The following is a 15,616-nucleotide window of genomic DNA, read 5'->3' as shown; positions in this document are numbered from 1 at the left end:
TTCTCCATCCTACATTGCTGCTCCCTGCCTATTCTAATTCAGGTCCTCCGATTCACACCACCCCATTCTGTTTTTCTCACTATTACTAGTGAATGGCCTGTTGGAAACCCTTACAATGCGCACCACTCCGCCATGTTTTTCAGAAACCTATCCTACATTGCCACTTCATGTTTCCTGACCTCCACATGCTCACCGCCCCGTCTTGCTTTGCTAGATCCTACAATGCCACTCACTGCCTAATCAAATGCAGGCCCTCCGATTCACAACACCCCATGATGTTTTTCACACTCCTGCTAGTGAATGGCCTGTTAGAAACCCTTAAAATGTGCAACAACCCACGATGTTTTTCAGAAACCTATCCTACATGGCCACCGCATGTTTCCACCTTCCCCATGCTGACCACCCCGTGGTGCTTTTCCCCATCCTACGTTGCTACTCACTGACTATCCTAATTCAGGTCCTCCGATTCACACCATCCCGTTCTGTTTTTCTCACTATTATTAGTGAATAGCCTGGTGGAAACCCTTACAATGCGCACCTCTCCGCCATGGTTTTCAGAAACCTATCCTACATTGCCACTTCATGTTTCATGATCTCCCCATGCTCATGCCGGTTTTTGCTTTGCTAGATCCTACATTGCCACTCACTGCCTAATCTAATTCAGGCCCTCCAATTCACACCACCCCATGATGTTTTTCTCACTGCTACTAGTGAATGGCCTGTTAGAAACCCTTACAATGTGACCACCCCGCTATGTTTTTCGAAAACGTATGCTACATTTCCACCGCATGTTTCCTGACCTCCCGATGTTGACCACCCCATTGTGCTTCTCCATCCTACATTGCCACTCACTGCCTATCCTAATTAAGGCCCACCGATTCAAACCACCCCATGATGTTTTTCTCACTCCTACTAGTGAATGGACTGTTGGAAAATCTTACAATGCTCAACACACCGCGATGATTTTCAGAAACCTATCCTACATTGCCAATGCATGTTTCCTGACCTCCCGATGCTGACCATCCCGTGGTGCTTTTCTCCATCCTACATTGCCACTCACTGCCTATCCTAATTCAGGCCTTCATATTCACATCACTCCGTGATGATTGTCTCACTGCTACTAGTGAATGGCCTGTTAGAAACCGTTACAATGCACGCCACCCCGCCATGTTTTTCAGAAACCTATCTTAAATTGCCACTTAACGTTTCCTGATCTCCTCATGCTCACCACCCTGTCTTGCTTTGTTAGATCCTACATTACCACTGACTGCCTAATCCAATTCAGGCACTCCAATTCACAGCACCCCATGATGTTTTTCTCACTCATACTAGTGAATGGCCTGTTAGAAACCCTTACAAGGCGCACCACCTCTTGATGTTTTTCAGAAACCTATCCTACATTGCCACCGCATGTTTCTAAACCTCCTCATGCTGAATAACTCGTGGTGCTTTTCTCCATCCTACATTGCCACTCTAATTCAGGCCCTCCTATTCACACCACCCCGTGATGTTTTTCTCACTCCTAATAGTGAATGGCCTGTCAGAAACCCTTACAATGTGCACGACCCAGAGATGTTTTTCAGAAACCTATCCTACATTGACACTTCATGTTTCCTGACCTCCACATCCTCACCGCCCCGTCTTGCTTTGCTAGATCCTACACTGCCACTCACTGCCTAATAAAATTTAGGCCTTCCGATTCACACCACCCCATGATGATTTTCACACACCCTTACAATGCGCACAACCCAGAGATGTTTTTCAGAATCCTATCGTACATGGCCACCGGATATTTCCTGACCTCCCCATGCTGACCACCCTGTGGTGCTTTTCTCCATCCTACATTGCTACTCACTGCCTATGCTAATTCAGGTCCTCCGATTCACACCACCCCATTCTGTTTTTCTCACTCCTACTAGAGAATGGCCTGTTGGAAAAGCTTGCAATGCGCACCACCCCGCCACGTTTTCCAGAAACCTATCCTACATTGCCACTTCATGTATCCTGACCTCCCCATGCTCACTGCCACGTCTTGATTTGCTCGATCCTACATTGCCACTCACTGCCTAATCTAATTGAGGCCTTGCGATTCACACAACCCCATGATGTTTTTCTCACTCCTACTAGTGAATGGCCTGTTAGAAACCCTTACAATGCGCAACACCTCTTGATGTTTATCAGAAACCTATCCTACATTGCCACCGCATGTTTCCTGACCTCTTCATTCTGAATAACCCGTGGTGCTTTTCTCCATCCTACATTGGCACTCAATGCCTATTCTAATTCAGGCCCTCTGATTCACACAACACGTGATGTTTTTCTAACTCCTACTAGTGAATGGCCTGTTACAAACACTTACAATGCACACCACACTGAAATGTTTTTCAGAAACCAATCCTACATTGAAACTGCATGTTTCCTGACCTCCTCATGCTAACCACCCCATCTCGCTTTTCTCCATCATACATTGCCACTCAATGCCTATTCTAATTCAGGCACTCCGATTCACACCACCATGTGATGTTTTTCTCACTCCTACTAGTGAATCGCCTGTTAGAAACCCATACAATGCGCACCAGCCCGCTATGTTTTTCAGAAACCTATGAAACATTGCCACCGCATGTTTCCTAACCTCCCCATGCTCACGAACCCGTGGTGATTTTCTGTATCCTACATTGTCACTCACTGCCTATTGTAATTCAGGCAATCCGTTTCACACCACCCCGTGATGTTTTTCTCACTCCTACTAGTGAATGGCCTGTTAGAAACCCTTACAATGAGCACCACCCAGAGATGTTTTTCAGAATCCTATCCTACATTGCCACTTCATGTTTCCTGACCTCCCCATGCTTACCATCCCATGGTTCTTTTCTCCATCCTACATTGCCACTCAATGCCTATTCTAATTCAGGCCCTCCGATTCACACCACCCCGTAATGTTTTTCTCCCTCCTACTAGTGAATGGCCTTTTGGAAAACCTTACAATGTGCACCACCCCGCTATGTTTTTCACAAACCAATGCTACATTGCCACTGCATGTTGCCTGACCTCCCCATGCTAACCACCCCGTCTTGCTTTTCTCCATCCTACATTACCACTCAATGCCTATTCTAATTCAGTCCCTCCGAATCACAACACCCCGTGATGTTTTTCACACTCCTACTAGTGAATCGCCTGTTAAAAACCCTTACAATGCTCACCACCCTGAAATGTTTTTCAGAAATCTATCCTACATGGCCAACGGATGTTTCCTGAACTCCCCATGCTGAGCACACCATGGTGCTTTTCCCCATCCTACATTGCCACTCACTGCCTATCCAAATACAGGCCCCCAGATTCACACCACCCCGTGATGTTTTTCTCACTCCTATTAGGAAATGGCCTCTTCGAAACCTCTACAATGCGCACCAGCCCGCTATGTTTTTCAGAAACCTATGCTACATTGCCAACACATGTTTCCTAACCTCACATGCTGACCAACCCGTGGTGATTTTCTGTATCCTACATTGTGACTCACTGCCTATCGTAATTCAGGCCCTCCGATTCATGCAACCCCATGATGTTTTTCTCACTCCTACTAGTTAATGGCCTGTTAGAAACCCTTACAATGCGCACCACCACGTGATGTTTTTCAGAAACCTATCCTAACTTGCCACTTCGTGTTTCCTGACCTCCCCATGCTCACCGCCCAGTCTTGCTTTGCTAGATCCTACACTGCCACTCACTGCCTAATCAAATTCAGGCCCTCCGATTCACACCACCCCATGATGTTTTTCTCAGTCCTACTAGTGAAAGGCCTGTTAAAAACCCTTACAATGCGCACCACACCGGGATGGTTTTCAGAAAACTATCCTACATTGCCACTGCATGTTTCCTGACCTCCCCATGCTGACCATCCCGTGGTGCTTTTCTCCATCCTACATTGCCACTCACTGCCTATCCGAATTCAGGCTCTCTGATTCACACCGCCCCGTGATGTTTTTATCACTGCTACAAGTGAATGGCCTGCTATAAGCCATTACAATGAGCACCACCCCGCGATGTTTTCCTGAAACCTATCCTACATTGCCACCGCATGTTTCCTGACCTCCCCATGCTGACCATCCCGTGGTGCTTTTCTCAATCCTACATAGCCATTCACTGCCTAACCTAATTCAGGCCTTCATATTCACCTGGCTCCGTGATGACTGTCTCACTGCTACTAGTGAATCGCCTGTTAAAAACCCTTACAATGCGCACCACCCCTCAATGTTTTTCAGAAACCTATCATACAATGCCACTGCATGTTTCCTGACCACCCCATGCTGACCACCCCGTAGTACTTTTCTCCATCCTACATTGACACTCACTGCCTATCCTAATACAGACCCCCAATTCACACCACCCCGATATGTTTTTCTCACTCCTACTAGTGAATGGCCTGTTAGAAACCCTTACAATGCGCACCACCCCGTGATGTTTTTCTGAAACATATCCTACATTGCCACCGCATGTTTCCTGACCTCCCCATGCTGACCATCCCGTGGTGCTTTTCTCCATCCTACATGGCCACACACTGCCTATGCTAATTCATGTCCTCCGATTCACACCACCCCGTGATGTTTTTCTCACTCCTACTAGTGAATGGCCTGTTAGAAACACTTACAATGCGCACCACCCAGAGATGTTTTTCAGAAACCTATCCAACATTGACACTGCATGTTTCCTGACCTCCACATGCTCACCGCCCCGTCTTGCTTTGCTAGATCCTACACTGCCACTCACTGCCTAATCAAATTTAGGCCCTCCGATTCACACCACCCCATGATGTTTTTCTCACTCCTACTATTGAATGGCCTTTTAGAACCCCTTACAGTGTGCACCACCCCGCAATGTTTTTCAGATACCTATCCTACATTGGCACCTCATGTTTCCTTTCCTCGCCTTGCTAACTACGGGGTGATGCCTTTCTCCATCCTACATTGCCGCTCACTGCCTATGCTAATTCAGGCCCTCTGATTCAAAACCCCTGTGATGTTTTTCTCACTCCTACTTGTGAATGGCCTGTTAGAAACCCTTACAATGCACACCACCCCTCGATGTTTTTCAGAACCCTATCCTACTTTGTCACTGCATGTTTCCTGACCTCCGCATGCTCACCATGGCTGCTTGCTTTTCTCCATCCTACATTACCACACCGTGCCTAATCTAATTCAGGCCCTCCTATTCACACCACCCCATGATGTTTTTCTCACTCCTACTAGTGAATGGCCTGTTAGAAACCCTTACAATGTGACCACCCCCTAAGTTTTTCACTAACGTATGCTACATTGCCACCGCATGTTTCCTGACCTCCCCATGCTGACCACCCAGTTGTGCTTCTCCTTCCTACATTGCCACTCAATGCCTATTCTAATTCAGGCCTTCCGATTCACATCACTCCGTGATGTTTTTCTCACTCCTACTAGTGAATGGCCTGTTAGAAACACTTACAATGCGCACAACCCAGAGATGTTTTTCAGAATCCTATCGTACATGGCCACCGGATATTGCCTGACCTCCCCATGCTGACCACCCTGTGGTGATTTTCTCCATCCTACATTGCTACTCACTGCCTATGCTAATTCAGGTCCTCCTATTCACACCTCCCCGTTCTGTTTTTCTCACTCCTACTAGTGAATGGCCTGTTGGAAACCCTTGCACTGCGCACCACCCCGCTATGTTTTTCACAAACCTATGAAACATTGCCACCGCATGTTTTCTAACCTCCCCATGCTGACCAACCCGTGGTGATTTTCTGTAACCTACATTGTCACTCACTGCCTATTGTAATTCAGGCCATCCGATTCACACCACCCCGTGATGTTTTTCTCACTCCTACTAGTGAATGGCCTGTTAGAAACCCTTACATTGCGCACCACCCAGAGATGTTTTTCAGAATCCTATCCTACATTGCCACTTCATGTTTCCTGACCTCCCCATGCTGACCATCCCATGGTGCTTTTCTCCATCCTACATTGCCACTCAATGCCTATTCTAATTCAGGCCCTCCGATTCACACCACCCCGTGATGTTTTTCTCCCTCCTACTAGTGAATGGCCTGTTGGAAAACCTTACAATGTGCACCACCCCACTATGTTTTTCACAAACCAATGCTACATTGCCACTGCATGTTGCCTGACCTCCCCATGCTAACCACCCCATCTTGCTTTTCTCCATCCTACATTGCCACTCAATGCCTATTCTAATTCAGGCCCTCCGAATCACACCACCCCGTGATGTTTTTCTCACTCCTACTAGTGCATCGCCTGTTAAAAACCCTTACAATGCTCACCACCCTGAAATGTTTTTCAGAAATCTATCCTACATGGCCAACGGATGTTTCCTGACCTCCCCATGCTGAGCACCCCGTGGTGCTTTTCCCCATCCTACATTGCCACTCACTGCTATCCAAATACAGGCCCATAGATTCACACCACCCTGTGATGTTTTTCTCACTCCTATTAGTGAATGGCCTCTTTGAAACCTTTACAATGCGCACCAGCCCGCTATGTTTTTCAGAAACCTATGCTAAATTGCCACCGCATGTTTCCTAACCTCCACATGCTGACCAACCCGTGGTGATTTTCTGTATCCTACATTGTGACTCACTGCCTATCGTAATTCAGGCCCTCCGATTCACGCCACCCCATGATGTTTTTCTCACTCCTACTAGTGAATGGCCTGTTAGAAACCCTTACAATGCGCACGACCACGCGATGTTTTTCAGAAACCTATCCTACCTTGCCACTTCCTGTTTCCTGACCTCACCATGCTGACCACCCCGTGGAGCTTTTCTCCATCCTACCTTGACACTCACTGCCTATCCTAATTCAGGCCTTCATATTCACATCAATCTGTGATGATTTTCTCACTGCTACTAGTGAATGGCCTGTTAGAAACCGTTACAATGCGCATCACCCAGCCATGTTTTTCAGAAACCTATCTTAAATTGCCACTTAACGTTTCTCGATCTCCTCATGCTCACCGCCCCGTCTTGCTTTGGTAGATCCTACATTGCCACTCACTGCCTAATCTAATTCAGGCCCTGCGATTCACACCACCCCATGATGTTTTTCTCACTCCTACTAGTGAATGGCCTGTTAGAAACCCTTACAATGCGCACCACCTCTTGATGTTTTTCAGAACCCTATCATACATTGCCACCACATGTTTCCAAACCTCCTCATGCTGAATAAACGTGGTGCTTTTCTCCATCCTACATTGCCACCCAATGCCTATTCTAATTCAGGCCCTCCGATTCACACCACCCCGTGACGTTTTTCTCACTCCTAATAGAGAATGGCCTGTCAGAAACCCTTACAATGCGTATGACCCAGAGATGTTTTTCAGAAACCTATCCTACATTGACACTTCATGTTTCCTGACCTCCACATGCTCATCGCCCCGTCTTGCTTTGCTAGATCCTACACTGCCACTCACTGCCTAATCAAATTCAGCCCTTCCGATTCACACCTTCCCATGATGTTTTTCTCACTCCTACTAGTGAATGTACTGTTAGAAACCCTTACAATGTGCACCACCCCGCCACGTTTTCCAGAAACCTATCCTACATTGCCACTTCATGTATCCTGACCTCCCAATGCTCACTGCCCGTCTTGATTTGCACAATCCTACATTGCCACTCACTGCATAATCTAATTGAGGCCCTGCGATTCACACCACCCCATGTTGTTTTTCTCACTCCTACTAGTGAATGGCCTGTTAGAAACCCTTAAAATGCGAAACACCTCTTGATGTTTATCAGAAACCTATCCTATATTGCCAGCGCGTGTTTCCTAACCTCTTCATTCTGAATAACCCGTGGTGCTTTTCTCCATCCTACATTGACACTCAATGCCTATTCTAATTCAGGCCCTCTGATTCACACAACCCGTGATGTTTTTCTCACTCCTACTAGTGAATGGCCTGTTACAAACACTTACAATGCCCCCCACCCCGCAATGTTTTTCAGAAACCTATCCTACATTGAAACTGCATGTTTCCTGACCTCCCCATGCTAACCGGCTGTCTCGCTTTTCTCCATCATACATTGCCACTCAATGCCTATGCTAATTCAGGCCCTCTGATTCACACCACCATGTGATGTTTTTCTCACTCCTACTAGTGATTCGCCTGTTAGAAACCCTTACAATGCACACCACCCCGCGATGTTTTTCAGAAACATATCCTACTTTACCAGCGCATGTTTCCTGAACTCCCCATGCTGAACACCCCGTGGTGCTTTTCTCCATCCTACATTGCCATTCACTCCTTTGCTATATCAGGCCCTCCGATTCACACCACCCCGTGATCTTTTTCTCACTCCTATTAGTGAATGGCCTCTTAGAAACCCTTACAATGAACCCCACCCTGAGATGTTTTTCAGAAACCTATCCTACCTTGCCAACGGATGTTTCCTGAACTCACCATGCTGACCAGCCCGTGGTGCTTTTCTCCATCGTAAAATGCCACTCACTGCCAATCGTAATACAGGTCCTCCGATTCACACCACCCCATTCTGTTTTTCACACTCCTACTAGTGAATGGCCTGTTAGAAACCCTTACAATGTGCACCACCCCACCATGTTTTTCAGAAACCTATCCTACATTGCCACTTCATGTTTCCTGACCTCCCCATGCTCACCGCCCCGTCTTGCTTTGCTAGATCCTACATTGCCACTCACTGCCATATCTAATTCATGCACTCCAATTCACACCACCCCATGATGTTTTTCTCACTCCTAATAGTGAATGGCCTGTTAGAAACCTTACAATGCGCCCCACCCCGCGATGTTTTTCAGAAAACTATCCTACACTGCCACCGCATGTTTCCTGACCTCCCCATGCTGACCACCCCGTGGTGCTTTTCTCCATCCTCCATTGCCACTCACTGCCTATCCTGATTCTGGCCCTCCGATTCACACCACCCCGTGATGTTTTTCTCACTCCTACTAGTGAATGGCCTATTAGAAACCCTTACAATGAGCCCCACCCAGAGATGTTTTTCAGAATCCTATCTTACAATGCGACGGCATGTTTCCTCACCTCCCGATTCTGACTACCCCGTGGTGATTTTCTCCATCCTACATTGCCACACACTGCCTATCCTAATTCATGTCCTCCGATTCACACCATCCCGTGATGTTTTTCTCACTTCTACTAGAGAATGGCCTGTTAGAAACTCTTACAATGCGCACCACCACGCGATGTTTTTAAGAAACCTATCCTACATTGCCACTCTATGTTTCCTGACCTCCCCATGCTCACCGCCCCGTCTTGCTTTGCTAGAACCTACACTGCCACTCACTGCCTAATCAAATTCAGGCCATCCGATTCACACCACCCCATGATGTTTTTCTCACTCCTACTAGTGAATGGCCTGTTAGAAACCCTTACAATGCGCACCACACCGCGATGGTTTTCAGAAACCTATCCTACATTTCAACTTCATGTTTCCTGATCTCCCCATGCTGACCGTCCCGTGGTGCCTTTCTCCATCCTACATTGCCACTCACTGCCTATCGTAATTCAGGCCCTCTGATTCTCACCACCCCGTGATGTTTTTATCACTCCTACTAGTGCATGGCCTGTTAGAAACCCTTACAATGCCCACCACCCCGCGATGTTTTCCTGAAACCTATCCCACATTGCCACCGTATGTTTCCTGACCACCCCATGCTGACCATCCCGTGGTGCTTTTCTCCATCCTACATAGCCATTCACTGCCTAAATAATTCAGGCCTTCACATTCACCTCACTCCGTGATGACTGTCTCACTGCTACTAGTGAATGGCCTGTTAGAAACCCTTACAACGCGCACCAACTCTTGATGTTTTTCAGAAACCTATCCTACATTGCCACCGCGTGTTTCCTGACCTGCACATGCTGACCATCCCATGGTGCTTTTCTCCATCCTACATTGCCACTCAATGCCTATTGTAATTGAGGCCCTCCGATTCACATCACCCCGTGAAGTTTTTCTCACTCCTACTAGTGAATAGCCTGTTAGAAACCCTTACATTATGCACCACCACGCTATGTTTTTCACAAACCTATGCTACATTGCCACTGCATGTTACCTGACATCCCCATGCTAACCACCCTGTCTTGATTTTCTCCATCCTACATTGCCACTCAATGCCTATTCTAATTCAGGCCCTCCGATTCACACCACCCGTGATGTTTTTCTCACTCCTACTAGTGAATGGGTATTATAAACTATTACAATGTGCACCACCCCACCATGTTTTTCAGAAACCTATCCAACATTGCCACTTCATGTTTCCTGACCTCCCCATGCTCACCGCCCCGTCTTGCTTTGCTAGATCCTACATTGCCACCCACTACCATATCTAATTCAGGCCCTCCAATTCACACCACCCCATGATATTGTTCTCACTCCTAATAGTGAATGGCCTGTTAGAAACCCTTATAATGCGCACCACAGCCCGATGTTTTTCAGAAACCTATCCTACAATGCCACTGCATGTTTCCTGAACTCCCCATGCTCACCACGCCGTCTTGCATTACTCCATTATACATTACCACTCACTGCCTAATCTAATTCAGGCCCTCCATTTCACACCAACTCATGATGGTTTTCTCACTCCTACTAGTGAATGGCCTGGTAGAAACCCTTACAATGCGCACCACCACGCGATGTTTTTTAGAAACTTATTCTACATTCCAACGCATGTTTCCTGACCATCACATGCTGAATACCCTGTGATGCTTTTATAAATCCTACAATGCTACTCACTGCCTATCCTAATTCAGACACTGCGATTCACACCACCCGGTGATGCTTTTCTCACTCCTACTAGTGAATGGCCTGTTAGAAACCCTTACAATGCGCACCACCCCTCCATGCTTTTCAGAAACCTATCCTACATTGCCACCGCATGTTTCCTGACCTCCCCAGTCTGACCACGCCGTGGTGCTTTTCCCCATCCTACATTGCCAATCACTGCCTATGATAATTCAGGCCCACTGATTCACACCACCCCGTGATGTTTTTCTCACTCCTACCAGTGAATGGCCTGTTAGAAACCCTTACAATGCGCACCACCCCGAGATGTTTTTCAGAAACCTATCCTTCATTGCCACCGCATGTTTTCTGACCTTCCCATGCTGACCAACCCGAGGTGCTTTTCTCCATCCTTCATTGCCACTCACTGCCTATCCTATTTCAGGCCCTCCGAAGCAAACCACCCCGTGACGTTTTTAACACTCCTACTAGTGAATGGCCTGTTAGAAACTCTTACAATGCGCACCAACACGCGATGTTTTGAAGAAACCTATCCTACATTGCCACTCTATGTTTCCTGACCTCCCCATGCTCACCGCCCCGTCTTGCTTTGCTAGAACCTACACTGCCACTCACTGCCTAATCAAATTCAGGCCATCCGATTCACACCACCCCATGATGTTTTTCTCACTCCTACTAGTGAATGGCCTGTTAGAAACCCTTACAATGCGCACCACACCGCGATGGTTTTCAGAAACCTATCCTACATTTCAACTTCATGTTTCCTGATCTCCCCATGCTGACCGTCCCGTGGTGCCTTTCTCCATCCTACATTGCCACTCACTGCCTATCGTAATTCAGGCCCTCTGATTCTCACCACCCCGTGATGTTTTTATCACTCCTACTAGTGCATGGCCTGTTAGAAACCCTTACAATGTGCACCACCCCGCGATGTTTTCCTGAAACCTATCCCACATTGCCACCGTATGTTTCCTGACCACCCCATGCTGACCATCCCGTGCTGCTTTTCTCCATCCTACATAGCCATTCACTGCCTAACCTAATTCAGGCCTTCACATTCACCTCACTCCGTGATGACTGTCTCACTGCTACTAGTGAATGGCCTGTTAGAAACCCTTACAACGCGCACCAACTCTTGATGTTTTTCAGAAACCTATCCTACATTGCCACCGCGTGTTTCCTGACCTGCACATGCTGACCATCCCATGGTGCTTTTCTCCATCCTACATTGCTACTCAATGCCTATTGTAATTGAGGCCCTCCGATTCACACCACCCCGTGAAGTTTTTCTCACTCCTACTAGTGAATGGCCTGTTAGAAACCCTTACATTATGCACCACCACGCTATGTTTTTCACCAACCTATTCTACATTGCCACTGCATGTTGCCTGACCTCCCCGTGCTAACCACCCTGTCTTGATTTTCTCCATCCTACATTGCCACTCAATGCCTATTTTAATTCAGGCCTTCCGATTCACACCACCCCGTGATGTTTTTCTCACTCCTACTACTGAATGGCCTGTTAGAAACCCTTACAATGTGCACCACCCCGCTATGTTTTTCACAAACCTATGCTACATTGCCACTGCATGTTGCCTGACCTCCCCATGCTAACCACCCTGTCTTGATTTTCTCCATCCTACATTGCCACTCAATGCCTATTCTAATTCAGGCCCTCCGATTCACACCACCCGTGATGTTTTTCTCACTCCTACTAGTGAATGGGTGTTAGAAACTATTACAATGTGCACCACCCCACCATGTTTTTCAGAAACCTATCCAACATTGCCACTTCATGTTTCCTGACCTCCCCATGCTCACCGCCCCGTCTTGCTTTGCTAGATCCTACATTGCCACCCAGTACCATATCTAATTCAGGCCCTCCAATTCACACCACCCCATGATATTGTTCTCACTCCTAATAGTGAATGGCCTGTTAGAAACCCTTATAATGCGCACCACAGCCCAATGTTTTTCAGAAACCTATCCTACAATGCCACTGCATGTTTCCTGAACTCCCCATGCTCACCACGCCGTCTTGCATTACTCCATTATACATTACCACTCACTGCCTAATCTAATTCAGGCCCTCCATTTCACACCACCTCATGATGGTTTTCTCACTCCTACTAGTGAATGGCCTGGTAGAAACCCTTACAATGCGCACCACCACGCGATGTTTTTTAGAAACTTATTCTACATTCCAACGCATGTTTCCTGACCATCACATGCTGAATACCCTGTGACGCTTTTATAAATCCTACATTTCCACTCACTGCCTATCCTAACTCAGACACTGCGATTCACACCACCCGGTGATGCTTTTCTCACTCCTACTAGTGAATGGCCTGTTAGAAACCCTTACAATGCGCACCACCCCTCCATGCTTTTCAGAAACCTATCCTACATTGCCACCGCATGTTTCCTGACCTCCCCAGTCTGACCACGCCGTGGTGCTTTTCCCCATCCTACATTGCCAATCACTACCTATGATAATTCAGGCCCACTGATTCACACCACCCCGTGATGTTTTTCTCACTCCTACCAGTGAATGGCCTGTTAGAAACCCTTACAATGCGCACCACCCCGAGATGTTTTTCAGAAACCTATCCTTCATTGCCACCGCATGTTTTCTGACCTTCCCATGCTGACCAACCCGAGGTGCTTTTCTCCATCCTTCATTGCCACTCACTGCCTATCCTATTTCAGGCCCTCCGAAGCAAACCACCCCGTGACGTTTTTAACACTCCTACTAGTGAAAGGCCTGTTAGAAACCCTTACAATGCGCACCACCTCGCGATGTTTATCAGAAACCTATCCTACATTGCCACCGCATGTTTGCTGATCTCCCCATGCTGAATAGCCTGTGGTGCTTTTCTCCATCCTACATTGCCACTCACTGCCTATCCTAATTCAGACACTCCGATTCACACCACCCCATGATGTTTTTCTCACTCCTACTAGTGAATGGCCTGTTAGAAACTCTTACAATGCGCCTCACCCCGCGATGTTTTTCAGAAACCTATCCTACATTGCCACCACATGTTTAATGACCTCCACATTCTGACCACTCCGTGGTGCTTTTCCCCATCCTACATTGCCAATCACTGCCTATGCTAATTCAGGACCTCTGATTCACACCACCCCGTGATGTTTTCCTCACTCTTACTAGTGAATGGCCTGTTAGCAAACCTTACAATGCGCACCACCCCCGATGTTGTTCAGAAACCTATCCTACATTGCCACTGCATGTTTCCTGACCTCCCAGTGCTGACCCCCACTTGTTGTTTTCTCCATCCTACATTGCCACTCACTGCCTATCCGAATTCAGTCCCTCCAATTCACACCCTCCTGTGATGCTTTTCACACTCCTACTAGTGAATGGCCTGTTAGAAACCCTTACAATGTGACCACCCCCTATGTTTTTCACTTACGTATGCTACATTGCCACCGGATATTTCCTGACCTCCCCATGCTGACCACCCTGTGGTGCTTTTCTCAATCCTACATTGCTACTCACTGCCTATGCTAATTCAGGTCCTCCTATTCACACCTCCCCGTTCTGTTTTTCTCACTCCTACTAGTGAATGGCCTGTTGGAAACCCTTGCACTGCGGACCACCCCGCTATGTTTTTCACAAACCTATGAAACATTGCCACCGCATGTTTCCTAACCTCCCCATGCTGACCAACCCGTGGTGATTTTCTGTAACCTACATTGTCACTCACTGCCTATTGTAATTCAGGCCATCCGATTCACACCACCCCGTGATGTTTTTCTCACTCCTACTAGTGAATGGCCTGTTAGAAACCCTTACATTGCTCACCACCCAGAGATGTTTCTCAGAATCCTATCCTACATTGCCACTTCATGTTTCCTGACCTCCCCATGCTGACCATCCCATGGTGCTTTTCTCCATCCTACATTGCCACTCAATGCCTATTCTAATTCAGGCCCTCTGATTCACACCACCCCGTGATGTTTTTCTCCCTCCTAATAGTGAATGGCCTGTTGGAAAACCTTACAATGTGCACCACCCCACTATGTTTTTCACAAACCAATGCTACATTGCCACTGCATGTTGCCTGACCTCCCCATGCTAACCACCCCATCTTGCTTTTCTCCATCCTACATTGCCACTCAATGCCTATTCTAATTCAGGCCCTCCGAATCACACCACCCCGTGATGTTTTTCTCACTCCTACTAGTGAATCGCCTGTTAAAAACCCTTACAATGCTCACCACCCTGACATGTTTTTCAGAAATCTATCCTACATGGCCAACGGATGTTTCCTGACCTCCCCATGCTGAGCAACCCGTGGTGCTTTTCCCCATCCTACATTGCCACTCACTGCTATCCAAATACAGGCCCATAGATTCACACCACCCCATGATGTTTTTCTCACTCCTATTAGTGAATGGCCTCTTCGAAACCTTTACAATGCGCACCAGCCCGCTATGTTTTTCAGAAACCTATGCTAAATTGCCACCGCATGTTTCCTAACCTCCACATGCTGACCAACCCGTGGTGATTTTCTGTATCCTAAATTGTGACTCACTGCCTATCGTAATTCAGGCCCTCCGATTCACGCCACCCCATGATGTTTTTCTCACTACTACTAGTGAATGGCCTGTTAGAAACCCTTACAATGCGCACCACCACGCGATGTTTTTCAGAAACCTATCCTACCTTGCCACTTCCTGTTTCCTGACCTCACCATGCTCACCGCCCCGACTTGCTTTGCTAGATCCTACACTGCCACTCACTGTTTAATCAAATTCAGGATCTCTGATTCACACCACCCCATGATGTTTTTCTCAGACCTA

This window comes from Cavia porcellus, unplaced genomic scaffold (assembly GCF_034190915.1).
Source record: "Cavia porcellus strain 051 isolate PalLab524CR breed Dunkin Hartley unplaced genomic scaffold, mCavPor4.1 scaffold_35, whole genome shotgun sequence".
Lineage (NCBI taxonomy): Eukaryota > Metazoa > Chordata > Mammalia > Rodentia > Caviidae > Cavia > Cavia porcellus.
Note: the sequence above shows the minus strand (reverse complement) of the source record.